Source organism: Oryzias latipes, chromosome 2, assembly GCF_053564925.1.
Source record: "Oryzias latipes strain Hd-rR chromosome 2, Olatipes_Hd-rR_3.1".
NCBI lineage: Eukaryota > Metazoa > Chordata > Actinopteri > Beloniformes > Adrianichthyidae > Oryzias > Oryzias latipes.
The window spans coordinates 28,420,967-28,448,758 of NC_136238.1; the positions used below are offsets into that span (position 1 = coordinate 28,420,967).

Consider the following 27,792-nt stretch of genomic DNA (forward strand, 5'->3'; position numbering starts at 1 on the left):
CTCATTATTAAAGAAGCTAAAGCTGGGGTGGCATTTCTGTAACCTATTTTTGTGTATAAAAAACTTGGCTAAACATAACACAGTATTGATACACACATTATTTACATTGTTGTGTATTGACAGGCCAAAGATTATGACTTCTTTGGAAAAGAAGTCCATGATGAATGGAAATTTATGTCTTAACCATTTGTAAACATCCAACCAAAACACTTGTACAACATCACACAGGAAAAATATGTGGTCGATGTCTTCAACAGCAGTTTGGCAGAAGGAACAGCTGTTGTCATCAATGTTGAAACGTAATCTAAGTAGTTCTTTGGAAGGATAGATATCATTCATAATCTTGAAGTGTGTTTCTTTAACTTTTGGGGGAATAGGAAGTTTCATGAAATCGGTTCTTAATTTAGTAACAACATTTTGTTCAAATTTCTGCAGTATATTATTTTTGTTTTGTCGACCAGGAAAAACCCTTTCAATGAACCAATTTCTGATAAATGAGTTATTACATTTTCTGTCCATTAGAGGGCATCCTTCAATTGACAATGTGGCTAACTGTGGTTTTATCTTTAAATGTGTCATTGTGTTCCTTGTTAGAAATACAAATTGTCGAGGAAGAGAATTGCGTACTTTCAAAAATTCTGAAATAGGAGGATTAAAGTTATGTTTTAAACAAAATTGCTCATAATCTAATAAATTTCCCTCCGTATCCATCAGATCAGACACCGACCAGACTCCTCTGTCAAACCATTCAGCACAAAACAAAGATTTGTTTCTGTGGAGGATGTATCTGTTGTTCCAAATGATATTTGAGTGTGGCGAGAAATTATGCACATACAAGATTTTCCAGTATAGTAGAATTTGTTTGTGGAACTCTGATAATGCTATAGGGAGCTTATTAATGTCAAAATCACTAATAAGCACCAACTTTAACCCGCCTAATTTGTTAAATAAATAATTTGGGATACAAAACCAGAAGGATTGGTTGTGTTTGATCCACGATTTCAACCAGTTTATTTTCAGGGTTCCGTTAAGACAGTCAAAATTAATAACTTTGAGACCCCCATCCTTAAATTCTTTGACCATATAGTTTTTTTTCATGTAATGAGGCTTGTTTCTCCAAATAAAATTAAACGTCATTTGGTTGATGGATTTTATCATTTTGTTTGGGATGGCATTAGAGTAAGAGGGATAAATACATCTAGACAAACCCTCCATCTTTGTCAGATAGATCCGACCCAGCAGCGATATATCTCTTTGGAGCCACATATTCAACCTCGTCCGACAATCATCAAGTTTTTCACCCACATTCCTTGATTGGCTTATTTTTTGGTCTTTGTTGATATAGATGCCCAAGTATTTAATTTCTGATTTAATGGGGATATGATTGATTTCTTTTAAGGGTGTGTCATGAATAGCCAACAGTTCACATTTCTTTAAGTTTAAGTTTAACCCTGATGCTTTGGAAAAGTGTTTGACTTTTTCAATAGCTGCTTTAATTTGATGCTCATCTTTTAAGAACAGTGTTGTGTCGTCTGCTAACTGGCTAATAATGATCTCTGTGCCCAAGACATTTAACTTTTTGATTTCACTACAATTCTTAATATAAATGGCCAACATTTCAGTAGCTAATAAGAACAGATATGGAGAGATGGGACAACCTTGAGGGATTCCTACATCGACTTTGAAACTTGGGGTGGTGCCATTAGGAAGGATAACACAGCTATTGATATTCTGATATAGACCATAGATCAGGTTTCTAAATTTAGTACCAAAACCAAAACTTTCCAGTGCTGTCATTATAAACGGATGCTCCACTGAATCAAAGGCCTTGTAAAAATCCAGAAAGAGAATAAATCCATTATCTTTTATAAGGTGTCGGTATTCAATGATGTCCATAACCAGTCTTATATTATTATGAATTGAACGGCCCTTCAGAAAACCAGATTGTGTTTCCGCAATAAGTCCTGAAAGTCCCGTCTGGAGACGAGAAGCGAAAATGTACGTTAATAATTTGTAGTCTGAATTTCTTAAGGTGATAGGTCTTCTGTTGTCTATAAGTCTAGGATCCTTGTCAGGTTTTGGGATAGAAACTATAACCCCATGCTTCATTGTGGTTGGAAGTGTGCAAGTTTCAAAGATTTCCAAAAAGACTTGATGCAGTAAATTTCTGATATCTTCCCAAAAGTGTCTATAAAAGTCGCCTGTGAGCCCATCTGAACCAGGAGATTTATTGAGAGAGAGTCGACTAATGACAGCATCAAGCTCAGAGATTAAAAGTTGTTTATCGCATGTTTGTTTAAAATTGTCGTCTATTTTGGGGATGTGTTGCGTAATCTCTTTTATAAAGTTGTCACAGTCTGTCCTTGAAAATTTAGAGCTGTAAAGGTGGCTATAAAATCTGTAAATTTCTGAGGATATAGCCTTTTCATCAGTAATTTCTATATCATTCACTAGAAGTGACTTTAGGCTGTTCCTTTTTTGTCTTCTCTTCTCCAGGCCGCAAAAATATGCTGAATTTTTTTCGCCTTCTTCTATCCATCTTGCTCTGGATCTGATGTATGCTCCTCGGGCTCTCTGAGTATAAAGCTCATCTAATTTAGATTGTAGGTTTAATATCTGTTGTCTATCATCCTCAGACGGGTTAAGTTTACAACAAAGATCATTCAGCTTTTTTATTATGTCCAGCTCTTTTTTATCCAGATTTGATTTTAACTTTTTACTAAATGAAATTGAGAGTTTACGAATTCTGTATTTAAGGTATTCCCATTTTCTGACTGGGGAATCAAGTTCCTCAGATGTCTCTATTTCTGAAATCAGTGATTTAATTTCTTGGCAATAATCAATATTTTTAATAAGGCTGGAGTTGAATTTCCAGTACTTATTCAAGTACTTTATACTGTTTTTGGGTTTAATGTACAATATTACGCTACAATGGTCTGTTAGCGATGCTGCTGATATATTACATTTAACTTCGTGACATAACAAGTGATTTGAAATTAACCAATGATCAATTCTTGATTTTAACTTATAATTGGAATTGAACCATGTGAACTGAATTATACCAGGATTAAGGTGTCTCCATGTGTCAGTTAAGCCTTGACCGTCGCAGAAATTGTTAAATGTTCAATTAGGGTGACTAGAATCAAAATTAGAGGGAAATCTGTCCATCCAGTCATCTTGCACTAGATTCAAGTCCCCTCCCACAATGATATTATTAGATGAATATGCTAATCTGAGTTGGTCCAACTGTAATGAAATTTGCTCCAATAAATTTTTATTCTCTTTGATGTTATTGTAGCCATATATGTTAACCAGGAGGAATTTCAAATTATCAATATCTATTATGATGATCAGCCAGTGACCGTGTGCATCTGCTATATGGGAAACAATTTTGCCTTGGAAGTTTTTGAGAAGTACAGCGACTCCTGCCGATCTGGAATTGCCATGGCTGAAAAAAACCTTGTCCCCCCATTGCTGAGACCAAAATGATTTATCTTCATTTGTAGAGTGCGTTTCTTGTAAAAAAAACAAAATCAACATTTTTCCCTTTAACAAAACAAAAAAAAACTTTTTCTCTTTGTTAGCTCTCTTAGACCTCTGGCATTTAAAGAAAGTAAAGAAATACCTGTTTTAAGGTGCAGCATGTAACAAAAAGGGAAACTTAACAGACCTAAATAAGGCTGAAAGTATTACTGAACAAAAACTTTTAAGCAACAAAACCTTGAATTTACAATAACCATCTTAAGTAAATAAATCACAAGACTAACTGAAGTCATGGAATGACTCTCTGACCATTAATGAAAGCATAAGGACCTCGAAACATTGTCTTACAACCATTCCTTCTCGCCTGCTCAACTTTGGGCCACACAGCTTTCCTTGCCTCTCTGTCTTCTTTGATGAGGTCTTCTGCAAAGCGGATGTTGAGGTCTCGACAGACTGGATGGTGTTTAGTCATTCGCCACAGCTCGTCTCTGTATCTTCTTCCTGTAAACTGAATGATGATTTGACGAGGGCGGTTGACGTCGGTTGGGCCCAGCCGGTGTACCGTGTCCAGAATGTTGTCCACTTTCTCTGTCCAGGGTGGTGCGATCTTTGTTATGATATCTGCCACAATTCCTCGAGTGTCTTCCCCTTTCTCTTCTTTAACACCATTCAGTCTCAAGTTCCATCTTCTCTTGTATCTTTCTGACTCCAACGTTTTCTTTTCCATCTCTGATGCTCTCTGCTCCAACTCCACATTTTTCTCTTTCAGATGTTTCACTTCTTCTTCCAACTTTTTATTTCTGTCTTTACATTCTTTGATTTCAGCAGAGTTAAACTCCACGGCTTTGGCGATAGCGGATATAGTCAGAGTGTTTTGCTGCAGCTCCGACTTAAAGTCCGTCATCATGCTTTTGAGGCTTTCAATTGCAGCCAAGATTGCGGCGTTTGAGGCCTCTCCGGGTCTGAGAGAGCAGGTTTCATCTGGTTTTGGCTTCTTTTGTGGCGCTGCTGGTTTCAAAGGTGATTCCACGCTGTTTTTTGTCCCCTTTGCATTTGTTTCCATGTCCTCAGGCGTGCAGTAATCATGTGGAAAAAGCATTTTAGCTCTAGCAGCATTAGCTGTAGCTTTAGCATTGGGTTTACTAGCCATGCTTGTATAGTTGTTGGGCGTTTTAAGGATCTTCAGTTGGCTCAAAGCTTGCTTTATTTTATCTTGACATCCAGTGGAGAGTCGGTTTTATAAGTATTCCGTCTTAAAGTAACGTTTTCGAGGTTTTGTTGCGCAGGACGCTTACCGGACGTTTGCTCCCATCGCCATCTTGCCGGGGCTCTCCAACCAGGAAGTAAAGTGTTTTGAAAGATCAGATTGATGACATCATCAGTTGTGGAAACACTGGAAAATGGAAATCCAGCAGAGAAGTAAACATCAGGAACTTCCTGTTAGAGTCTCTTGATTTTAGGATCATAAAGTCCACACCAAGAAATTACTTTGATGCTATCTTCTTTAAATTAATCAAAGAAAAGTTCAAAAAGTAAAACGTCTAAAGTATATAGTGTTATAATTTGGCCGGTAAAAATATGTTGTCAAAAATTAAATGTCGTCTCCTGTGTGGAGGTATTTCAGTTCATTAATGTGACGGGGTTCTTCCCAGCAGCAGAAAAATAAATAACTCGGAAATAAGATGGCCAAGCCAGCAGACTCAAAATTTCAAAAATGGGATTTTATTGATCCCCAAAACAAAAATAATCATACAAAGAATTCAGCTGATTCTGGGAGAGCTTGTTGCCACCACTGCAACCAAGACTGCTCTCTCCAACTGAGAAAAGTTCACCCCTTATAAAGGCTTAGCCCCTCCCACAGGCCAATTATCCAAACAATTCCTTAAAACAACTGACTAGAAGATTCATCAACAGCATTCTAAACTCACAGATATGTAACAGAAAAAGCAACAACAGTTGAAATACAAAAATAGGTTTGAAACAATATTAATTAGACAAGAAGGGGAACAATGCAAAAAAGAAACAATTCTGACATGTGAAGTCACTTCCTGTTCTCTTTCAACATTCGTTTCGGTATCTCACTATGGGACACGCCCCCTGCGCTGTCCCCCAGAAGCTCTTTTTCATTACGCCAGTCTTGACTGGCAGACAGAAGGTGACGTCTGCTCTCAGGAGGCGGGACTTCCTCCTGCTATAAGAGCCAGACGCCATCTTCTCTCCTCAGTCTAACACCTCTTCTCGCTCCCAGAAGCATCCTCAGACGGCAGGTGTAGTATCCGAAGCTAGCTTAACTGTTCCTAGAGCAAGCTAACAACTCGGTCGCTGAACGCTAGTCGGTGTTACATAGCTTGTCTGGGTCACGCGGTTGGTCTGTCTCCAAACAGCACCCGTTAGAACTAGTCACCATACTAGTATTCTTCGCGCTTCGCTCTCAACCAGAGTCGACGAAGTCGTCATGGAGCCTGAACCTTTCCTCGCCATGGAAACGGTCAGACCTCTGCCTAGAGCCTGCTCATGCGGCAGCAAAATCGCCGGGGCAGACACCCATTCTGCCTGTGCTGCATGTCTGGGGCTGCAACATGCCCAGGACGCGCTAGCATCTCCGGCTAGCTGCGAGCATTGTGCGCGCCTCTCCCTCAAGACCCTGAGACGCAGACTAGCGCGCCAAGCTAGTCTGTCCAAGGTGGACCCGGTCTTGGGGGTAACCAGCCCCCCACTACCAGAGGAGTCTACACAGGGAGAGGTGGCAGGCATGAACTGGGGCGACCAACTGGATACGGTCGCGCCACTCGAGGGCATGGAGGAGCAGGAGGCCGCGCCCCCGGAGTTTCAGGACACTGTGCCCGACTCCGGAGACGAGTCCATCAGCCTCGGCTCTGAGGAGGACGAGGAGGACAGCGAGCCTTTCCTTCTGCCATCGGCTGCAAAGCCGCTGGCTGCGGGCGACGCGTGCGGCGGCTTCCCAAACCCGACCGCCGCGATGGACCTGCATGATGTCTGCAGAAGAGCAGCTGAAAAGCTGGGCATTAAGTGGCCTGAAGCCCTCACTAAGGCTACCACGTCTCGCTATGAGGGAAAAAGACTGCCTAAAGCCAAGTCTTCCAGCAGACAGCTGCTGCCAGTGTTCCCTGAGTGCTTGGAGGAAGCGACCAGGACCTGGAGCACCCCCTTTTCAGCCAAAAGCCCCGTCCTGAGAGGCTCGGCTTTGGACTGGGCCAACATGGAGAAGAACGGATTCTCGCAGATCCCTCCAGTCGAACCGCTGCTGGCATCCCACCTGCACCCGACACAGAAGTCCACCATGACTTCCGCTGGCCCCGCCCTGCCTTCGAAAGCTGACTGCTTCCAGTCAACTCTCACCGAAAAGGGCTACAAGGCAGTTGCCGCATCGGTGAAAGCCCTGAATGCATCTTCTCTGCTCCTAGCCTACCAGGCAGAGCTGCAGGAACAGATGTCAGCCACACCAACCCCAGACTTGTGGAACAAGCTATGAGTGGTCACAGACCTTTGTCTGCGTCTCCACAGGTCCGCAGTCCAAGCCTCTGGGCGAGACATGGCCCTCATGGTTGTCCAGGAAAGAGCCCGGTGGCTGAACTTATCCGGTCTCTCTCAGAAGGAGAAGACTCAACTCCTCGATGTGCCGGTGGACCCATAGAGCCTATTTGGGCCAGCAATGGCCACAATGCAAAGGCGCTGTGAGGAAAAGAAACGGGAAGGTGAAGCGCTGCAGCTGTGTCTGCCCAGGAAGGTACCCCCTCCTACCCCAGCTGCACCGCATCTGTCCTTCGCTCAAGCGGTAGCTAGACCAGCTTACCGCACTCCGAAACGCCAGCCTCAGCCAGGTGACCGGAGCCACGGAAAGCCTGCTGAGGCCAGAGGGGGCTGGGCCAAGAAACCGTCTGCTCCCAACGTGACGACGGCAGCCCAGCCAGCGCCTACTGTCGCTCAGAGCGCAAAGAAAAAGAGGCGTGCTACCTAGGGCGCAACCAACAGGGATGGAGAGCGGGCACAACCAGAAGCCTGCTTCCCCCCTTCCACGACACGTTCCGTTCCTGTCGTTTTTCTCCAGGGCATGTTCCAGCCCGACCAAAAGGCGTGCAGAGGCACAGGTGGCCCTCACTGTTCACAGCCAGTTGAAAAGGAGAAAAGAGGGACCCACAGAGAGCTCAGTGGAGCCACAGTTGTGTCCCAGAAAGTGTTTGAAAAGGTTTTAAAAAACAACACAAATAAAAAATCCCCGAGGCACGCAACCAGGCCCCGAGCCAAGGGCGCAGCCTCAACACAAAAAGACAAAACAAAAAACAAAACACATACAAATGACGGGAAGCCGAGTGGGAGCTGCGCAGCTGCACATGAGGCCACAGGAGGGAGCTGTTGCTCCACCAGTGGCACAGCAGCCCAGCACCGTGGTAGGAACGAGCCCTGCGCCAGCGCAGCTCGCGTTGGCCACGCCCACCAGTGTCTCAGCGCGGAAGCCGCTCGGCCCGCTCTCGGACAAATCACAGCAATGGCGGGGCACCAGACTGGGTTATAAGCACTGTTACCAAGGGTTACAGACTCCAGTTTGCATCCACCCCTCCCCTTTTCAATGGTATACTGCAGTCGCAGGCCAGGGGGCAAAATGCACGAATTTTGCAGGAAGAGATCAAAACACTGCATGGCAAAAGAGCCATTCAGCTAGTGCCACCGGAGCAGGCTCACAGCGGTTTCTACTCCAGATACTTCCTGGTCCCAAAACGGGGTGGAGGCCTGCGTCCGATTCTAGACCTGCGAGCACTGAACAAATACTTGAGGAAGTACAAATTCAGAATGCTAACACACGCAGGTCTGGTACGGTTTGTGCGTCCAGGAGACTGGTTCGTCTCCATAGATTTGAAAGACGCATATTTTCACATCCCAATATACCCCCCTCACAGAAAGTATCTCAGATTTTCCTTTCGAGGGAAGGTTTACAAGTTTCTAGTGCTCCCCTTCGGCCTCTCACTGAGTCCGCGGGTGTTTGTGAAATGCACGGAGGCCGCCGTCGCACCCATGAGACAGATGGGCGTTCGGCTGGCCATGTATATAGACAACTGGCTGCTCGCAGCGCAGTCTCCCGAAGAATTCAGGAGGCAGGCCGGGTTGCTCACATCGCACCTAACTGCACTGGGCTTCACAGTAAACTGGGGAAAGTGCGTGTTGACACCAGTTCAAACGATCACTTTCATCGGCTTATCCCTGAATTCGGTCGAGTTCAGAGCGCGACTCTCAGCGGAGAGAGTGACAGCCTTCCGGGCGTGTCTGTCACAGTTCTGCAGGGGGGCGTGGATAACATTCAGACTGTGCCTCAAACTCCTCGGGCTGATGGCATCGGCTCTGTCCGTCATCCCTTTTGGCCGCTTACACATGCGTCCTTTTCAGCGGTGGGTGGCGTCGCTCAATCTAAGCCCCGCCCGCCGTGGTCACCGGCGAGTGCTTGCTTCGGTTACGTGCATTCTCGCCCTACACAAGTGGAGGGATATCTCCTTCCTCACCACGGGTGTTGTCATGGGAACCATGCAAACAAGACAGGTGATCACCACAGACGCCTCGCTGACAGGCTGGGGAGCCACTCACGAGGGCAGGACAGTGAACGGTCTGTGGGGCTCCCACATGCGATCAGTTCACATAAACTGCTTGGAACTCCTGGCGGTGTCTCTTGCACTGAAACATTTCTTACCCTTCCTGAAAGGGCGCCATGTTTTAGTCAGGACCGACAATACCACAGTGGTGACGTATATCAACAGACAAGGAGGGCTGCGCTCACTTCAGTTGCACACGCTAGCACACAGACTGATTATGTGGAGCAGCTCCCGTCTTCTGTCGCTGCGGGCCATCCATGTACCGGGGATAATGAACCGGGGAGCCGACCTGCTCTCCAGAGGGAACCCGCGTTACAGGGAATGGAAGCTCCACAGCCAGGTGGTAGCCCAGATGTGGAGCATTTACGGTCAAGCAGAGGTCGATCTTTTTGCGTCAGCGGAGAACGCTCAGTGTCAAATGTTCTACTCCCTGACGGACCAGAGCACCCCCCTGGGGGTGGACGCTCTAGCGCATGAGTGGCCGTGCCGACTTCTGTATGCGTTCCCACCGTTCCCTACCCTCACCAGGGTTCGGAAGGGGAAACACTCTCTCATCCTCGTAGCCCCTCGGTGGCCCGGGAAACACTGGCTAGCGGACATCATTCAGATGCTGCACAGCCAACCGTGGCCTCTGCCTTTACGCAGGGACCTCCTGTCGCAGGCCCGCGGGGAAATTTTTCATACTCATCCGGAATGCCTGGCTCTGTGGGCCTGGCCCGTGAGAGGCTGAATCTCATGGCAGCGGGACTCCCGCAGAACATCGTGGACACGATCCAGAGTGCCAGAGCGCGGTCCACCCGCTCCGCCTACGGCGCCAAATGGCGCGTTTTTGAGGACTGGTGCGTAAAAATGGCCGTAATGCCTTTCCAGATCCCCGTCCCAGTCATTCTATCGTTCCTTCAGGAACTGATTGAAAAAGGTTTGTCCTTTTCCACCATTAAAGTGTATCTGGCGGCCATATCCGCCTGTCACATAGGTGTTAATGACAAAACAGTGGACCAGCATCCGCTTATTTGTCAGTTTATGAGGGGCGCACGTCGGCTCCGACCGGTGTCGAAAAGATTCCTGCTGCTGGCAAAACTCACGGCTCAAGGAACCACTTCGTGAATCAGTCACGCTTTGGAATGAACTTTATTGAACAACATGTCATGGTCTGGAAGAAGCCCCAGTTCCAGCTGACAGAAGTCTGGTTCTGATCCATCAGATCTCACTAGCAACAGAACCAAACCTTCACGTGTTGCAGCAACAGTTTCCATGTTTGGGAGGATCTTCTGAAGAACAGCTCAGTTCCAGATCACATCATGATGTTTGATGTTTTCTTTATTCCAGGAAATCATCTGTGTCTTCTCATCAAGTGGATTGTCAAATATTTTCATTACCGTTAACACTGTCAGACCTGGAAAAAGCTAAAAGGGTTCAAATAAAACCAGCAAGAATTTATATTTTATAGAAACTACATGTGATATTTATCTAGTCATTAAGAAGGGAAAAAAATATTTAAGTGTTTATTTTGTGTCAACCTGAAATAATTTTTAAAAACTTAATTTTTTCATTAAAGAAGTCTTTGAAGATGACACAGAAACCAGAAACAGTGTTACAATCTTGCAGAATGTCAGTGAAAAATGATTGCATTCTAAACATATTTCAGTTGTTCATTCATTTTTTTCCACTTTTATTTCATTGTTATATCTCAGTAATATACCTCATAAATGTGTTAATCTAATTTAACTGAAATCTAGGAGACTACTGTATTTTTTCACCGAAAGAATTTCTAAAATGTAATTTGTTTTTGTTTTTGACTACAGTTTAATATTTATTTATACTTGTAATTATTCTCTTTAAAAAGTTATAAAAAAAATTTGCTGTTAAATTTCTTTTTTAAATGTTGTTTCTTTGTTCACTGAAGACATTTCTTTATCATTTACTGTAGTTCAGGAATACAATAAACAAATATGATTAAGGTTAATTTAACCTCTGATGCGTTTTGTAGTCAAATCTGAACATTGGAATAAGACACAATGTGATGACGTCACAACAGCTCCAAAAAGTTTCCTCGATAAATTTTATCTATTTTGATTTTATTGTTTTTATTATCTCCTGAATTAAAAATGCTCAAAAATATTGGAAGCTGTTTAAACCATTTTGAGGTTTAGTTAAGCAGTTTATACGTTTCTTTTTAAATACAGTTTCTGCACGTGACCCGGAAGTAAACAGCACGAGGCGCTAGCAGCGTTAGCTTGTTAGCAGGCTAGCAGCCTTAGCTTGTGCTGAGAGGACGTCGGCGTTTTGTTGGGACGTTTGTGAGGTTTTTGGACAGAAAGGACGATACGTGGTTCGTGTGGGAACTCTCAGCATTTTCCAAAGTGTCGTAAATGAGTGAAGAAGTGTTGAACGGAAAGACAACGTGGATTGCTGTGATTGTGAGACTAGCAGATGATCGATCGGAGCTGCAGTGAAGAGGACGGCGGTGTTTGTGGGAGTTGGAGCTGAAGATCGGAGCAGGAACCATGTCTTCAGAACCTCAGGAAGGTTCTGTCAGAGAACAACTTTCTGCTGCTGAAGGAACCATCGTCCAGAACGAGGAGGAGCTCTGTCGTCAGCGCAGACTGCTGGATAGCAGCTGGAACCCGCAGCTGCAGCTACACATAGTTGGTACGTTCACTGCTGCATGATCCACCTGCAGACAAATAGATCCATGAACGTCTTTGTTTTCCTCGTCTGAGCTGCAATCTGAATCCAAACTGTGGCTGGATTATAGCTCCAAAGGTGCTGCCGTCTCATAGCTTCACCGCTAACGTTAGCTTGTAGTTCTTAGTTGGTAAACAAAGCATAAGCAAAGGCATGATGGGAAATCAATGGGCAGTTATTACCGCCAGGCAGCGTTGATGTCCGTGCTGTTTTTTCCCCTCCGTTTTGGAAGGACCACCATTCATGTTTTAAAGTGCCATTAACTTCTGATCTTGATCGCAACACTCTATGTGGAAAATATAATTTGCTCTGCCCATTGAAAGAATTTGATATTAAATCCATTCCAATTCCCACTAAAAATCTAGCCCATCAAGTTGAAACAACATTATTCAGAAATGAGACCACTCTATGTGGAAGGGCTATGTTTGACTGCCGTCAAGCCAGCCGTCATTCGGAACTGCGGTGTCAAATGAGCCGCTCCTGAATTTTCACTGCTCTCGCATTCTCAGCTTTACGGTAACAGAGCAACAACGGCTAAAGTCCGGTTTTCAAAGGAATTTTAGAACAGTGAAAAGTCAAATGAATGTTTAGAGAAAAAATACACTAGCTACTCTTATCAAATAATAAAATAATTTTTTTTAATAAAAAGGCTAAGAATAAATTGGGTGTTAATAAGTATACTCCCAACCATATAGCCCATTCATTTATGTTAATAGTAAATATAATTTAAGTTTTCACATATGGACATGTTACGATGTAAAATATTTATCAGAATCAGTACAGACACTTTATAATATAAAAAAGGAGACTTGATCTAAATGTCAATACTGTTTGAGATTTGTCACAACATAGCATCTTATGAGAGAGATGCAATGTTTGAGACACTTTAGTTTAAAATGTTGCCATAATCCAGGCCATCAGCTCCATTTATTCTCTTTAGGACTATGTTGACTACACATACTAATATTTTCAGACACTTTTACTGTAGAAATCTTGAGTTATCCATGTTTGAAATCCAAAATATTTTAAAATGTCACAAGTGCTGAGCGTCTTTTTCTGACAAAGATGCAATGTTTGAGACACTGTAGTTTAAAATGTTGCCATAATCCAGGCCATCAGCTCCTCTTATTCTCTTCAGGACTATGTTGACTACACATACTGATATTTCCAGACACTTTTACCGTAGAAATTTTGAGTTACTCATGTTTGAAATCCCAAATATTTTACATCTTGACAAAGTCCAATCGTCTTTTTCTGAAGAAGATGCAATGTTTGACACACTGTAGTTTAATATTTCACCATAATCCAGGCCATCAGCTCCATTTATTCTCTTCAGGACTATGTTGACTACACATACTGATATTTTCAGACACTTTTACTGTAGAAATTTAGAGTTATCCATGTTTGAAATACAAAATATTTTAAAATGTCACAAGTGCTGAGCGTCTTTTTCTGACAAAGATGCAATGTTTGAGACACTGTAGTTTAATATTTCGCCATAATCCAGGCCATCAGCTCCTCTTATCCTCTTCAGGACTATGTTGACTACACATACTAATATTTTCAGACACTTTTACTGTAGAAATATTGAGTTATTCATGTTGAAATCCAGAATATTTTACATTTTGACAAAGTCCAATCGTCTTTTTCTGAAAAAGATGCAATGTTTGAGACACTGTAGTTTAATATTTCACCATAATCCAGGCCATCAGCTCCATTTATTCTCTTCAGGACTATGTTGACTACACATACTGATATTTCCAGACACTTTTACTGTAGAAAATTTGAGTTATTCATGTTTGAAATCCCAAAATTTTTCATTTTGACAAAGTCCAATCGTCTTTTTCTGACAAAGATGCAACGTTTGAGACACTGTAGTTTAATATTTCACCATAATCCAGGCCATCAGCTCCTCTTATTCTCTTCAGGACTATGTTGACTACACATACTAATATTTTCAGACACTTTTACTGTAGAAATTTAGAGTTATCCATGTTTGAAATCCAAAATATTTTAAAATGTCACAAGTGCTGAGCGTCTTTTTTGACAAAGATGCAATGTTTGAGACACTGTAGTTTAATATTTCGCCATAATCCAGGCCATCAGATCCTTTTATTCTCTTTAGGACTATGTTGACTACACATACTAATATTTTCAGACACTTTTACTGTAGAAATTTTGAGTTATTCATGTTTGAAATCCCAAATATTTTACATTTTGACAAAGTCCAATAGTCTTTTTCTGAAAAAGATGCAATGTTTGAGACACTGTAGTTTAATATTTCGCCATAATCCAGGCCATCAGCTCCTCTTATTGTCTTCAGGACTATGTTGACTACACATACTAATATTTTCAGACACTTTTACTGTAGAAATATTGAGTTATTCATGTTTGAAATCCCAAATATTTTTCATTTTGACAAAGTCCAATCGTCTTTTTCTGACAAAGATGCAACGTTTGAGACACTGTAGTTTAATATTTCGCCATAATCCAGGCCATCAGCTCCTTTTATTCTCTTCAGGACTATGTTGACTAAAAATACTGATATTTCCAGACACTTTTACCGTAGAGATTTTGAGATTTTGACAGCTAACGGGGCTTGATTTTTAAACACGTGCGAGAAACAAGATTTAGTCTTAGACACATTTAAAACACGTGTGGAAAATGCAACGATAGACGTGTTTGGATGAACCAGCACCTCGCCTGGATCTATGTGGAGAACCGCCCGGGGGGGAGGGGTTGGAGGCGAATCTGCAGTGAAACTGAAGGATAACAGGAAATTGGAGTTGTCCTTAACATTCAATTTAGTTTTAATATTCCTCTCCCCCTTAGTACGATCTGTGATCTGTGTTATTATATCTTTTATAATTATTTTAATGTTTTGTAATGTATGTAGCCTTTTTTTAATCAATTGGTATTTTAAATTATTTTAATTGATCACTGAACTATAAAAACCCATCAGGACACATGTCCCACAATGCATTGTTTTGTAGTCATCTGGGCAGCTTTCAGTCAGTGCAGTACTAAATTTCCAGCTGCATTCGCTCAGGTTGGGGCCTTGCTCCCGCCCCTTCCCCGTGATATTTTTGTGATGATTGACAGGTGATGTTGGAGCAAAAACAAAAATAAACATAACATAAGTGATCTGCGCAGCATTGCGTCCATCTGGGCGATCTCAAACATGCGTATTGTGCATCTTGGCTGCACTTATTTGGTGTCGCCAACATGTATTTCCATCCCATAATGTTTACATAAATTTAAGTATTGTTTGAAACTGTGAATTGACAGAAAGGTTATTACGGCAATCACTTTGTTACTAAGCACTTTTTTTTCATTCTGAATGTATGGTATTTTTTTTTTTTTTACTATTTTTGTTGTCAGTTTCCCTTTTTGTTGCATTTTCAAAAGTGCAGAATAAAATGTGACACTGAATTTGAAACAGCGCATTGTAATTTCTACATCCATTATTAAAGTTTTTATTAGTAATACAGTGGAAATTAGTAGATTTGGTTAGCATGTTGATTTACGGTATGCGCCCCTAAATTTTCTGGTTGTGCCCCTAAAATTTACAGTTGGGGGCCACAGTGCTCCTAGTGAAAAAAGTTAGTCTGGAGCCCTGATCTGAAAATGAAAATTCAATCCCCTCTTAGCATTTCTGTTTTAATTACGACACAGAATAACCAGTTTTTCAGTAGAAAATTAAAAAGCATTTTGAAGGATTTTTTTTTGTTGAAAATATCTTTTTATTGTTTTTAAAAACATGAACATAATTAGAAGCATTGAATCAGTATATATTGAATAAAAGACAATAGAAAAGAAAAAATCAGCTCAAGAAGGTACGTAGAGTTTGTCAGGTTGAAATTTTCTCCTTTCCAGGATACTAAATACAAAGTTAACTATATGTCACAACCTTTTCATTTTTTGTACATATACCATTTTTCCCAGTCATTCAGAAATTGTTCTTCCTTCATTCTTAGTTTGTATGCAAGTCTCTCCATTGTTTGGATTGCTTCCACAATATACATCCATTGCTTGTGTGTTGGGGCTTCAGCCTTCTGCCAGTTCTTAGTTATGGCTTTATTTGCTGCCACAAGAAGAACTTTTACTAGGTTTTGGTCCGTTTTATGTACAGTTCCCTCTAAGTAGCTCAGATACTGTACATCATAAGACAGGTTCGGGGTATCTAACTGAGTGTTTCACACATAGCAAAGTCGATGGAGTCCCAGAAGACCTTTATTTCTAAAAGTGGAGATCAACAGTCTGGAACTTTATAAAATCAAAAACATAGTGTCAAAGCCAGACCTGGAGATACTTTTTCATGCATTTGTCTCCAGTAGGTTAGACTACTGTAACGGCCTGCTCACCGGCCTCTCCAAACGAGGTGTAAAACAGCTTCAGTACATCCAGAATGCTGCTGCTCGAGTCCTGACCAGAACCAGGAAGTATGATCACATTAGTCCTGTGCTCAGGTCTCTGCACTGGCTCCCTGTACCTCAAAGAATAGACTTCAAAGCAGCTCTGCTTGTGTACAAGTCTCTCCATGGCCGAGCACCAAAGTACATCTCTGACATGTTAGTGCCATATGAACCATCTCGTACTCTGAGGACCTCAGGGTCCGGCCTCCTGTTGATTCCCAGAGTCAGAACTAAACAAGGGGAATCAGCGTTTCAACATTCTGCAGCTGTAATCTGGAACAGCCTCCCTGAAGGCGTAAGACAGGCCTCTTCTGTGTTCATGTTCAAATCTAGACTTAAAACATTTCTGTTTAGCCGTGTATATGACTGAAAGGTCCTATCTGCACTTTTCTTTCCTTTCCTTCCTTTATTTTTAAATCATTTTTCAAATTTTTTCTTTTCTTTTAAAGTAAATTTTACGTTGATTATTTCAATGATGTAATGTGATTTTAATGCATTTTTCTGTTTTGTGAAGCACCTTGAATTACTTTGTGTACGAATTGTGCTATACAAATAAACTTGCCTTGCCTTGCCTATTTTCTTACATTCCCAAAAAATATGTGTCTGATTTGAATCCTTATCCATGCAAGTTCTCCAGCAGAGTTGCTGAGTTTTAATTAGTTTGCCTTTGATTTGTGGTGTTATAAAATATCATTGGTTTTTCCAAGCAAATTCTCGCCATTTTATTGACTGCGTAGTGGTTTGGTGAACTTTCCACATATCATCCCCAATATCCTCTGAGATTTTTTCTCTCAAGTCCTTTTCCAATTTTTCTTTGACATATATAGTTGACCCCACTTTTGATTCCATAAGGCAGTGTTTTTCAACATTTTTTGAGCCACGGCACGCTTTAACCTTGACAAAAATCCAGCAAACCCCCCGCAATCTCACGTGCATTTTTGTGAGAATTGTGGCTGAAAAAGCAGGAAGCTGCAGCTGTTTTTTCTAAAAGATGACATAAAAGTTAAGTTAGAAAATTTACAAACTTGTGTTGCTTGCTGTTTCAAGACGTTTAACAAGGAGGGCTCATTGTACGCTGAGGCACTGTCACTTTAACCAAATGTATCATGGGAGATGTAGTGTGAAAACTGCCGCAAAAGGGCAGAAAGACTTGCGTCTCTGAGCTTCATTGTTTTGTTCACTTGTTCCACGGTCTGATCCCGGATTCTGTGGAAAGCTACACAGCTAAAAACGAGCTTTAGCTGGTATTTTTGTTAGAACTGAGAGAATTTATGAGCTAAATTGGAACAAGGAAGTTAAGACTTTAATCACTTCAGGTCATCCAACTTTTCCTTCATCTTTTTCTGATCTTTCATTAATTCACACAGCACACTATTCGCTTCACGGCTCCCACACTCCCATCTTTTCCGTCCGCGCCGCAGCTGGATTTATCTTTTCTTGTTGTTCGTTCATCTCTGTTGATATTGTGGAAAATTTCTGATTGATGTCCTCCCTGAACTTGGATAATTTGTCACTCATTTGAGCCGTGATGTCATTTTTGAATGTTTTCAAGTCAGCCTTCATTTCGCTATGCAAACTCTGGATTTGTTGCTAATGCTATTTAGGCTGCTCTGAAAGTTAGCCATGTCAGCTTCTGGTGCTAGCATGCCTCCTCTACTCTTCTTTGCTCTGTATGGTTGGGTTCTTCTTCTTTTTTGAAAGGCCCCCATTCATATTCTTGCTTTCTTCTCCTTGTACTGTCGTGCTCCTCGAGTTTTGGCAGAGTTTATTATAATTTTGGAGTTGGTTAGTGGGAGCCGTCTTTTCACGTGTGCTGCAACGGTCACCCAGAAGTCCCCCAGGTTTAATTTTTCATTTTATTTGATGCAGTTACATTGTGAAAATGAAAAGCATACTGTTAATTCATTGTAATTTTCAAGTTAAACATTTCTAACTGAATTTTATGGTTTCAATTCAGCGCCTAAAGAATTACGCATCAAAACTGTAAAACTGACATCGAAATCCAAAATCTGCGAATCAAAATGCATAAATTGAGAACCAAAAGCTATAATTTGCAACCAGAAGCTATAACCCAAAGCACAATCATATTTCTCAGTTGCTAATTTTTTTTCTCATCATTCTGAAATCTTGTTTTTGAGTTGCACTTTTATTTTTTGCGGTTTTGCTTCTAAAACCTTTCAACATGTAAAAACAGTGACACGTCAGCAAAGGAGAAATCCCCGACCCCCAGAATCTCATTGGCTACCGAATAACTCAGAGTCTTGCATCAACATACCAGTTTCAAACGGTGAGGTTTTCACATTTTTCAAATCTTTTACTATATTAAACGATCAAACTTGTACTTTATGTAACCAGAGGACGCCAGCACAGTCAGATGAGGAGCTCCACCAGTAGCTGCTACTGAAAAAAGATGTTGGAACGTAACTACCACCATTGTTCTCCTGTGTTAGCATGCTAGCTAGCTCAATGCTTTTCCAACGCAAAAAAAAAAACATTTTGCATTTTCATTTATGACTCTGCGGCCATAGAAGGATAGGGCGTTTTTTTTTTTGGGTCTGACGATTTTTGGTTGACTTTTGGGCTGGAAAACTGGGACATTATCTAGCAATCCTGCACAAAGAACGAGAATCTGCTCATTCTGATGGAAAAGCTCTTCATGAGCCATAAGTCATTCTGAAAAACAGCAACATGAAATAAAAACAAAGATACTTTGGAAAATATTGATTTTGAAATCCAAGGTCCTGAAAAAAGCCATAGAATTATCATAATATTCAAAATGATTAAAATTTATATTTTAAAATGCCGTTTTAAAATAATGAACAGGTTTTCTTAAAGCAAAATAAAATATATTTGATAATGTAATGGCTAATTTAAAATCAATGTGCAGATGTTTCACAATTCCATGATCTTTTTACATATTTATGAGAGATTTATTGGTTGATTGTTTATTTGCAAAAGGTCATATATATTTATTTATTTATGAAGAGTTTGGGACTCAATAATCATGATCCATATTTTTTTTTAAAAAGTAATTGATTGACATACAGTAATCTTTGTTGTAGTAGGACAAAGGTCATGATTAGTCAGTACAGAAAATGTGGTGAAAATAGTTTTGTCGTCTCATCCAGCCTTCGTAGATTCAGATGGTTCAGGACGTCCAAAAATGAAATGTGCAAAAATGAAAAGACACACAAGAGTCTGCATGAATTTTCAAACCTTTTCCAAAAGGGGAGAGGTGGAGAAACACGACCTGTTAGGCTCTGTGGCTGTCCTCTCTCTGTCCTCAAGGCTAAAAGGCTTTTTTATTATTCAGTAAGGGAAGATGTAAACATACTAGATACGTCATTAGAATGCTGTGTTTTTTTCTAGTCTGCATTGCAGGTGTTGTGGCTCCATAAACACTCCAGTACAGAAAGAAAACAGAGACTAAAGTCAAAAACAGGCTTATTTGTGACCTTCGTACCTATTATCTGTTACTGAAGGCAGGAATCAAGCAGATTTCTGTAATACAATATACATGCATATATAGAATCCATTAAATGCATAGTAACAATAACATAGAACATATAATAGAACCTAGGGAAAAAAATCGGGAACAAATCGGAAATCGAATTAAAAAAAATAAAATCGTAGATTTTATTTTTAGGACATATCGCCCAGCCCTAATAGAACCCCTGTAATGCATAATGAAAAGATCATAGAAAATATTATGGAACCCCTGTTCACCTCAACAATAGCTTCAGTATTTTCAGAACTATTTTGCACCTTTATTATGATTCATATCGCTATTAAAATTTGATAAAATATATACGATAAAATAAAGATTGACTTTCTCACAAAATATTGATTGTAGCATGAATGTGCTGATGAGTGTTCATTACCATATAAATGTAGAAATTCATTTGTTTTTGAGAGATGATTGATTTTTTACAGAATGTTCTTTCCTCAGATATTGCACTTTTTTGACAACGGTCTCTTGGCAGCCAAGAGACCGTTTTCTCCTGTAGAAAAATCATGCTCCCTCCACAGCTCACTGTGACATTACCTTCTGTTAGGTAGTTAGCCGCTCAGCCCAGTGGAAATTTCATGATAAAAGCACTTCAATTGCTGCTTTACTTCCGTTGTGAGTTAAAGTGTTGTGAGGTAAGTTAATGTGTTGTGTTGTGACCCTTCTGGGCTATGAGTTAATGTGTTGTGAGTTAATGTGTTGTGTTGTGAGGTAATGTGTTGTGTTGTGAGGTAATGTGTTGTGTTGTGAGTTAATGTGTTGTGAGTTAATGTGTTGTGTTGTGAGTTAATGTGTTGTGTTGTGAGTTAATGTGTTGTGTTGTGAGTTAATGTGTTGTGAGTTATTGTGTTGTGTTGTGAGTTAATGTGTTGTGTTGTGAGGTAATGTGTTGTGTTGTGAGTTATTGTGTTGTGAGTTAATGTGTTGTGTTGTGAGTTAATGTGTTGTGTTGTGAGTTATTGTGTTGTGTTGTGAGTTAATGTGTTGTGTGTTAAGTTAATGTGTTGTGTGTAGAGTTAATGTGTTGTGTGTAAAGTTAATGTGTTGTGTGTAAAGTTAATGTGTTGTGTTGTGACCCTTCTGGGCCACCGTACAATGGTCTAGTACAATTTTCTTATCTTATCCAAGAATACGACATCAGGAACAGTCAATTTTTAGGATACCTACAACTTAAATCTTCAATAGAAGCTAAAATATCTGTCACTACAATAAATCTAAATTTTCCACCTGGAGTAACAGATTTAATAAAAATAACCTCAAGAAAGAAACTTCTCTCTATAGTATATAAAATTATCTTATTTTCAGATGAATCTTTATTACTTCCCAAAGCAATGTGGGAAAAAGATCTATTTCTGGTAACATTGAGTTCTGGGTTCAAATATGTAAAAACATCTATACTATGACAAAAAACCCTAACTTGCAACTAATACAACACAAAACCCTCCATAGAATTCACCACACAAGAGAGAAAATATCAAGAATGGGATATGATTCAGAGATCTGTTCATTTGCACTCAGAATACCCCGGACACACATATTCATGCAACTTGGGACTGCACACCCGTTAAAGAATTTTGGGAAGAAATTAAACCAACCTTATTTTCTTTCTTGGCCTGCCTCATCCCTTTATCACCCTCATTGTGTCTTTTAGGAGATCTATCAGAATTAACACATTCGAATATTGACCCATCTAAGATTAAATTCACTCTTGTGGCAATAACAATAGCTAGAAAAACAATTTTCCTGAGCTGGAAATCAAAGAACACCATAAACCTATCTTTATGGAAAAATGTATTTCTTGAATATATTATATATATTTCTTGAATAATATATTGAATATATTATAGTTAATGTGTTGTGTTGTGAGTTAATGTGTTGTGTTGTGAGTTATTGTGTTGTGTTGTGAGTTAATGTGTTGTGTGTTAAGTTAATGTGTTGTGTGTTAAGTTAATGTGTTGTGTGTAAAGTTAATGTGTTGTGTGTAAAGTTAATGTGTTGTGTTGTGACCCTTCTGGGCCACCGTACCATTGGAATTAAAAATATGTTTGAAATGTGTAATACCCAGAATTGTAGATTGATTGTTTTTTTATTGAATCGCCACCTGACACTGTGACTTTGTGTATTTAACGGGTTCCACTGGAATGTAACGGGAGCGTGATCACTGACTCTGATTGAAGGAATTTTTAAATCTGAGATCTCTGATAAAATCGAGTTACTGGTTAAAAAGAGATCAATGTGAGAATAAGTGCCATGGACAGATAAAAAAAAAATGAGAGCTCTCTGGTTTTTGGATTTTGAGCTCGCCAACTGTCTGCAAGGCCAAATTCATTCGTGAACTCTTTTATTGTATTTGTGGATTCCCAATTACGTTTACTGTTATTATTGTTGGACCTGTCTAATGATCGATCAAGTACTGTCTTAAAATCCCCTACTCTAATAATTGGACAGTTGGAAATATCTGAAATAAATTAAAAAAATTCTGAAAAAACAGAGGATTGTCTGTAATGGGCCCATAAATATTACCATTTGTTACTAGGTTGGTATTGATAGATATATCTAAGATGATAAAACGTCCTTCAGGGTCTGTAATTGTTTTACTAACCATATAATTAATTCTTTTATTTATGAGGATACTGACACCTCTCTGCTTTGAATTATAACACGCTGAGAACGGATGAGTAAATTTTGATGTTGCCAATTTGCTTTGGGTTAAATCTGTTAAGTGTGTTTCTTGGAGTAAACACATGTCTGCTTCCAAGTTGTTCAAGTGAGTAAAAACATTATTCTTCTTTATCTGTGATCCAATCCCACGTATGTTCCAGGGTACAAATTTCATTTTTTGCATGTTAAGTTAATTGTTGTGAAAAATTAATTGTTAGCAAAGTTATTGTATGTATGTAAATTTTCCAAATGAATATATATTTGTGTGTCTATGAGTGTGTGTGCAAGTGTATGAGTGTGGATATGAACACATACCAATGAAAGATTTGTATGAATATATGCGAAAGAAACAACAAGCATTGAAAGACTGACAGTTACCAAACTGACAAAAACAACAGAAAACAGAATACGATGGAAGATATAATGAGAGGAATCAATATAGCCAGGGGGTAATGTCTTATTTTTTAAATATTTTTCCATCGACATATAACTTATCAACTGATATAATAGCTCTCTTGCCTTCTTGCATCATTTTTTTGCAGATAGGGAAGAAGAATTTCATCGTCAGAAGAAATTCTGTTGATGATTTCTTGAGGAAATTGGTTGTTAATTCCAAAATTGCTCCCTTTTAACTGTTTCCCTTGGCCATCTGCTTTTGTTTAAAATGTTCAAATTTTGCCACAATTGGTCTTGGTCGAGTGGAATTGGAGCGCTGAAGTCCTAGATGGTGCACACGGTGGAAGGAGATGGAGTTAACAGTTTCCGATGGGATTTTTAGTTGATTCGTCATAAAGACCTTGATTGTTTTTTCAGGATCTTCTGTGGGTATTTCTTTGATTCCAGAAAAGACCAGATTGTCTCTCATACTACGAGATTGTAAATCCAGAATTGTCTCTATCATAATTTTGTTTTCTGCAGTAATGGAGAGCAGCTGGTTGTTGGCAGAGGATAGTGTATTTGTTAGATCCTTAACTGAAGCTTGGAGTGATTTATTTTCCATGGTGAGAGTGTCTATTTGTTCTTGGCTGTACTCCAGACTGTGGGCGAAGGTGTTGGAACTCTTTATGCAAGACTTCAATTAGGGCCACTCTGGCATCAAGTGAAAGACGTTTTCTTGTCTATTGACATCAACGTGTTGTTTACCTCTGAGAGGCACTGCAACGATGATGACATAGCCGGTTTAGGTGACGATGAGACGTCCGAAGTGGCAGGTGAGTCTGGAATGCGTGGTTTTTGGCCTTGTTAGCTCGCCCCATTGTGCAAAGATTGTAGATGTTATCAATGTAGTCCTCCTCTAAATGGGTCAGGTCAGTGTTTTGATCCAGTTTTTAGAGAAGATCCGAGAGAGGAGGCAAAAGGAAGATTTGCCGCGGTCAGCCTCCGATGAATGCCGCGGTCGGCCTTGGTGAGCCGCGCCGGGCTCTGGTGCTCTGATGAACGCCTCGGTCAGCCTTTGGTGGACGCCGCGCCGGGAACTCCTGCTGCTTTGCAGAAACTATCTCCCGTTTCTGCTTCTGCTTCCCGTTTATTGATGTATACTCACTGGCCACTTTTCACTTTTTTTTACACATTTTTACAGTACGCGCTGCCAGCATCACCTCCAGGCTAACACGCACACATAAACACACCCACCAACACCACCACAGGCAAGTTTCTGACCCCGATTGATGGGGCCCCAGACCTCGGTCCTGGAGGTAAAATCGGGCCTAAAAAATCCAGCCCAACCCAGCCCAGGCATCTGTAAATTCATTTCCTTAGAAAAAACAAAGATCTATCTTTAACTGGTTCAGACTACAAGTTATTGAGTGAAAAAGCTCTCCTCATAGGGGGGAGTTGTAAGGGGGGTCTTTTTCAGCACTGTTTTATACTGTTGTGCTAAAGAAAACAAGAAACGTATTTTAAAATATTAAACGTTTTTTATTGTGCATATTCTGAATGATACTATTTAAAAAAAAAATTTGGTACCTAACAATACATAAAGTCACTATAACATATAAAAGGACCGTGGTGCAGCAGTAGGGCGGTCGACCCATGATCGTAAGATTGCAGATTCGATTCCAGCCTTGCACGTCCATGAGTCGAAGTGTGTCCTTGGGCAAGACACTGAACCCCACCTTGCCTCTGATGGTAGGTGGGCGCCTGTGTTTGTCAGCGGAGCGGCCACCAGTGTGTGAATGTGTGTGTGACTGGGTTAATGGGTCTGTGACTGTAAAGCGCTTTGTCCTTGTAGGTAGAAAAGCACTATATAAGTATACTCCATTTACGCCATTTACCTCTTCTTGTGTTTCTACAGTCCTCCCCCAGTGTTGGATGACTGAAGAGGAAGATCTCTGCATCCAGCAGAGGAACTTCAGAGTGGAACAGGAGGAACAAGGACCTGCACAGATTAAAGAGGAACCAGACGAACTTTTTAGCAGTCAGGATGAAGAGCATCTTGATCTGAAGCAGGAGACTGATACCTTGATGGAGATTCCTACTTATGAGGAAGATGAGAACAGTGAAGCAGATCTAAACAATCAGCAGAGCTTTAATGTTAAAAGTCAGGATGAAGAAAGAAACCAACATGAAGAATCAACATCAACTACAGATGAAGAAACAGAATCAACATCAACTACAGATGAAGAGACAGAATCAACATCAACTACAGATGAAGAGACAGACCCTCAGAACAGAGATCAGAGGAAGAGGAGAGACAGAAGACATGTCCAAAGTGTGGACAGCTCTCACATGTCAGCAGGTCAGTGTGACTCTGATGGAAAAAAAAATCCCAAGAAAACAAATGGTAAGAAATGCAAACAATCTCCAAAAGAAGAGAAACTTTCCTCTATCAGGTCTAGTAAAAACTCAAGAATAATTACTAACCCGTCTGACTACATGGAAACTGGGTCTGATGAAAGATGTTATATCTGTAAAGAATGTGGTCAAAGCTTTTGTAACATATCTCTCTTCAAAACTCACATAAGAATCCATGCAGAAGATAAGAGATTTTCTTGTAAAGAATGCGATAAATGTTTTGATTACATATCTAATCTTAAGATACACATGAGAACTCACACAGGAGAAAAGCCTTTTTCGTGTAAAGAATGTAATAAAAGTTTTAGTCGTATATCTCATCTCGAAAGACACATGAGAACACACACAGGAGAAAAGCCTTTTACTTGTAAAGAATGTAAAAAAAGTTTTAGTCGTATATCTCATCTCAAAACACACATGAGAACTCACACAGGAGAAAAGCCTTTTTCTTGTAAAGAATGTAAAAAAAGTTTCAGTGATTCATCTAGTCTCAACTCACACATAAGAACTCACACAGGAAAAAAGCCTTTTTCTTGTAAAGAATGTAAAAAAGGTTTTAGTCGTATATGTACTCTCAAAAAACACATGAGAACTCACACAGGAGAAAAGCCTTTTTCTTGTAAAGAATGTAAAAAACGTTTTAGTCAAGTATTTAGTCTCAAAAGACACATGAGAACTTGTAAGACTTTTTCTTGACAATGTAAGGATTTCTTGTAAACTCTAAAATCTAAACTTTTCTGAGGTCGTCCATACCATATTGATGAAGTAACTTCATTAGAGGGAGGCGCAAATGAGTATTGAATGCTTAGAAATGAATTTGTTGGTTGTTTTGATATGTGATTCACTACAGGACGTTCTTTGTCCCGACAGCAGTTAGACTATACAATGACACAGTTTGAAACTGCTGCTGTGTTTGCTTGTTTATTCATGATGTGTATGTTTAATATTTAATGGATTAGATTTATCTGCGCTTTTAACTTTTTAACTTTTATAACTACGGTTGTAGCTACAGCTGCCCTAGGGCTGACTGACAGAGTCGTGGCTGCCAGTTCGCGCCTACGGTCACTCTGACCATCACCGGGATCATTCATGCACATTCACACTTTCACTTTTTATTACTATTGTCATTTTTACTGACTATTTGTTTTTTTAACTGCTATATTTCTTGTTTGGCTGTTGTAACAACTGAATTTCCCTCATATGATCAATAAAGTCTTGTCTTGTCTTATCCTGACTTTCTTAGACAACTTTTTTAGGTTTTCATCGTCTCTAAGGCACACATATCTACAGCAAAAAAGTAAAGGATCAATACATTTCAACCTATGTGTAATGATACTAGACAATGAGTTTTACTGCTGACAAAATATGTAAAAATGTTTCACAAAATGAATTATTTTAGATGGACCTGTTAATAAAAATGAGTTGTTTTGAATTATTAGGGCTGACATCTAGTAGAGCTAACATCTAGTAGAGATAGTGTTAAGATTTGATCTATTAACTCCTCTAAACCCTTGTGCTATCTTAGATCAGTGTTTTTCAACCAGTGTGCCGCGGCACACTAGTGTGCCGTGGGAGATGGCCAAGTGTGCCGTGGGAAATTGCCCTCATTAACTGATCTAAAAACATTTCCCATCTCCAGGATTTTAGCTCTCTGTTCATCCAAACAGGCCCTGATAAAACACTGAGGAGTTAGGAATATAAAAGATCGTAAAATACCTTTTCTTTGCGTTTATTTTATTTTATTTTATTAAAGACATTTTGATAAGAATGACGTACCGCGATTCAGCTGCACCTTCGGCTGTATTTTGGAAAAGTCCCGTGTTGGGGGGGTTAATCACATGTCATCGGTCTGACCAATCAGAAGTGCTTAAAGTCTTCACTTCCTTGTCCCGATTTAGCTCGTAAAGTCGCTCAGTTCTAACAGAAATACCAGCTAAAGCTCGTCTTTAGCGGTGTAGCTTTCCACAGAATCCGGTATCAGACCGTCTTAGATGACCCCACCCTTACATTGACGTGTTCTCCCTACCATGACAAAGGTGGATAAAGGTGGAAAGATTTCATGTAATCCATGGACACCAGTGAAAATCACAAATCATTGAAGAAAAAAGGTTCAGAGCACTGTTTAGTGGGTCTAGATGACCCAACTCCCAATGTTAAAGTGTCTAGGATAGCACAAGGGTTAATCTGCTGCTTTTCACTCTGTTACCTTATTGGTATCCTTATTGATATTTTCTGGTGTAAGTTTACACTAAAATGAAATGATCAATAAATACCAATGTGTATTTGTGGGTAACAACTCAGATAAACAGTGCAGTTAATATCCAAAATGCAGAGTATATCAAATGGCCTCCTCACTGCTGAGAAATAAAACAATGTTGTATTTTATTATCTTTGCATTGTGTGTTGAATAATGTATTATTGAGGCACTATAATTTTTCAGTCTACTTATATTTTAATCCATGTTTTAATGTCAGGGAAAAAAATCACACATTTAGCTGTTATTCCTGTTTTTATTTGACTATTTTAATAATAATAATAAACTTAATTTGTATAGCACCTTTCAAGATAAAAATTACAAAGTGCTTCACAGTAAAACACAAAATAATTTTAAAAAATAGTTAAGAGAAACAGAAAATAAAAATAT

General features: G+C 40.0%; 3 protein-coding genes and 1 long non-coding RNA gene across 8 annotated transcripts in view; 1 reads left to right on the plus strand and 3 right to left on the minus strand.

Annotated features, from left to right (window-relative positions):
- Positions 1-27,792, minus strand: part of LOC144987243 (uncharacterized) — a 281,445-nt gene that overhangs the window by 145,445 nt on the left and 108,208 nt on the right. The gene's annotated exons all lie outside the window — the stretch shown is intronic.
- The window catches only part of LOC144981350 (uncharacterized), a 127,479-nt gene that overhangs the window by 76,360 nt on the left and 23,327 nt on the right, over positions 1-27,792 (minus strand). The gene's annotated exons all lie outside the window — the stretch shown is intronic.
- The window catches only part of LOC144986795 (NLR family CARD domain-containing protein 3-like), an 87,925-nt gene that overhangs the window by 52,668 nt on the left and 7,465 nt on the right, over positions 1-27,792 (minus strand). The gene's annotated exons all lie outside the window — the stretch shown is intronic.
- LOC144988424 (uncharacterized) lies at positions 11,305-26,382 on the plus strand. The gene is made up of 2 exons (XR_013652344.1): positions 11,305-11,735; positions 24,649-26,382. It is a non-coding gene; the product is annotated as an uncharacterized LOC144988424 (long non-coding RNA).